We start from the raw sequence: 2,855 nt of genomic DNA, 5'->3' as shown, positions 1-2,855 counted from the left end.
TTTCAACGTTCAGTGGACACTCCCTTTAGTGTCTTTCAACGTTCAGTGGACACTCCCTTTAGTGTCTTTCAACGTTCAGTGGACACTCCCTTTAGTGTCTTTCAACGTTCAGTGGACACTCCCTTTAGTGTCTTTCAACGTTCAGTGGACACTCCCTTTAGTGTCTTTCAACGTTCAGTGGACACTCCCTTTAGTGTCTTTCAACGTTCAGTGGACACTCCCTTTAGTGTCTTTCAACGTTCAGTGGACACTCCCTTTAGTGTCTTTCAACGTTCAGTGGACACTCCCTTTAGTGTCTTTCAACGTTCAGTGGACACTCCCTTTAGTGTCTTTCAACGTTCAGTGGACACTCCCTTTAGGGTCTTTCAACGTTCAGTGGACACTCCCTTTAGTGTCTTTCAACGTTCAGTGGACACTCCCTTTAGGGTCTTTCAACGTTCAGTGGACACTCCCTTTAGGGTCTTTCAACGTTCAGTGGACACTCCCTTTAGTGTCTTTCAACGTTCAGTGGACACTCCCTTTAGGGTCTTTCAACGTTCAGTGGACACTACCTTTAGTGTCTTTCAACGTTCATTGGACACTCCCTTTAGTGTCTTTCAACTTTCAGTGGACACTCCCTTTAGTGTCTTTCAACGTTCAGTGGACACTCCCTTTAGTGTCTTTCAACGTTCAGTGGACACTCCCTTTAGGGTCTTTCAACGTTCAGTGGACACTCCCTTTAGTGTCTTTCAACGTTCAGTGGACACTCCCTTTAGTGTCTTTCAACGTTCAGTGGACACTCCCTTTAGGGTCTTTCAACGTTCAGTGGACACTCCCTTTAGGGTCTTTCAACGTTCAGTGGACACTCCCTTTAGTGTCTTTCAACGTTCAGTGGACACTCCCTTTAGGGTCTTTCAACGTTCAGTGGACACTCCCTTTAGTGTCTTTCAACGTTCAGTGGACACTCCCTTTAGTGTCTTTCAACGTTCAGTGGACACTCCCTTTAGGGTCTTTCAACGTTCAGTGGACACTCCCTTTAGGGTCTTTCAACGTTCAGTGGACACTCCCTTTAGTGTCTTTCAACGTTCAGTGGACACTCCCTTTAGGGTCTTTCAACGTTCAGTGGACACTCCCTTTAGTGTCTTTCAACGTTCAGTGGACACTCCCTTTAGTGTCTTTCAACGTTCAGTGGACACTCCCTTTAGTGTCTTTCAACGTTCAGTGGACACTCCCTTTAGTGTCTTTCAACGTTCAGTGGACACTCCCTTTAGTGTCTTTCAACATTCAGTGGACACTCCCTTTAGTGTCTTTCAACGTTCAGTGGACACTCCCTTTAGTGTCTTTCAGAACCCCTCCTAAAACCACACCGGTTTCATTTTGGTTGTTGTCAATGACTCTTTGTAAATTCCTCTATTCAGATTAGAGCAGACCTAGAGGAACTCAGATTAGAGCAGGTCTAAATTAACTCAGATTAGAGCAGACCTAGAGGAACTCAGATTAGAGCAGACCTAGAGGAACTCAGATTAGAGCAGGTCTAAATTAACTCAGATTAGAGCAGACCTAGAGGAACTCAGATTAGAGCAGGTCTAAATTAACTCAGATTAGAGCAGACCTAGAGGAACTCAGATTAGAGCAGGTCTAAATTAACTCAGATTAGAGCAGACCTAGAGGAACTCAGATTAGAGCAGGTCAAAATTAACTCAGATTAGAGCAGACCTAGAGGAACTCAGATTAGAGCAGGTCTAAATTAACTCAGATTAGAGCAGACCTAGAGGAACTCATATTAGAAGGACAGACTAGATCTAACTTGTTTGGTAAGGACAGACTAGATCTAACTTGTTTAGTAAAGACAAACTAGATCTAACTTGTTTAGTAAGGACAGACTAGATCTAACTTGTTTAGTAAAGACAGACTAGATCTAACTTATTTAATAAAGACAGACTAGATCTAACTTGTTTAGTAAAGACAGACTAGATCTAACTTGTTTAGTAAAGACAGACTAGATCTAACTTATTTAATAAAGACAGACTAGATCTAACTTGTTTAGTAAAGACAGACTAGATCACAAAAAAGCATCAAATGTTTTTACTGTACCTGGTGTTTATATTAAACGTAATCTCTTGTTCTCTGGTGCTCGGTGTCCCTGTAGATCTGTATGAGGCCGTGTGAGAAGATGATTGGATGATCTGCAAGCTTTGCTGCCTGTGTGTGTGTGTGTGTGTGTGTGTGTGTGTGTGTGTGTGTGTGTGTGTGTGTGTGTGTGTGTGTGTGTGTGTGTGTGTGTGTGTGTGTGTGTGTGTGTGTGTGTGTGTGTGTGTGTGTGTGTGTGTGTGTGTGTGTCATAATTTACTCTCAGGACTCACCATGAAGGTCTCAGGAAATGAAACTGAAATAAATCTGTTCTTGGCCTGGGCTGTGTTACATACCACACATTCCCTACTTTCTGCCTTCTCGTTTCATAAAACGTCTCTGAATCAGTGTTATGATCTAGGATCAGTTCTAATCCTTATAATCACAATGGAAAAGATTACAAAGACAGGGGGACCTGATCCTAGACCAGTAGTAGTCTGAGACGCTTTTAGAACACGGGACCAGATGTTTGAGCTCCAGCCAAGAGCTACAACCCGTTCTCCTTTTAGAGGCTGGTGAGCTATGGTTTCTCCTCCTCGGGGGACTGTTTACATTCAAACTAGCACTATAGAACTGACTGCAATAGTGTCAGTCAGTGGCAACCAGAAATTCAGGGGCTGTTATAAGCCCCTCCTCTAATTTACTTGACTGTTTTGCAAGTTATTTTTGCATGTAACTTTTGTTACACCTTTAGCACCTGTTAGAGGTGATAAAGGAGTTAGTAGACTGGTCACCAATCAGACCTG

At 43.0% G+C, this 2,855-nt stretch overlaps 1 protein-coding gene across 1 annotated transcript in view; it reads right to left on the bottom strand.

The window, feature by feature from the left end:
• Nucleotides 1-2,314, bottom strand: part of LOC118938369 (uncharacterized) — a 6,854-nt gene extending 4,540 nt beyond the window's left edge. The window contains exon 1 of the mRNA XM_036942070.2: nucleotides 2,074-2,314. The gene's annotated coding sequence lies outside the window, so the exon portion shown is untranslated. The remainder of the gene's footprint in view (nucleotides 1-2,073) is intronic.
• Between the last annotated feature and the right edge of the window lie 541 nt (nucleotides 2,315-2,855).

Source organism: Oncorhynchus mykiss, chromosome 13, assembly GCF_057628025.1.
Source record: "Oncorhynchus mykiss isolate SJ-2025 chromosome 13, ASM5762802v1, whole genome shotgun sequence".
In the NCBI taxonomy this organism is placed as follows: domain Eukaryota; kingdom Metazoa; phylum Chordata; class Actinopteri; order Salmoniformes; family Salmonidae; genus Oncorhynchus; species Oncorhynchus mykiss.
This window is presented reverse-complemented; position numbering and strand designations above follow the sequence as displayed.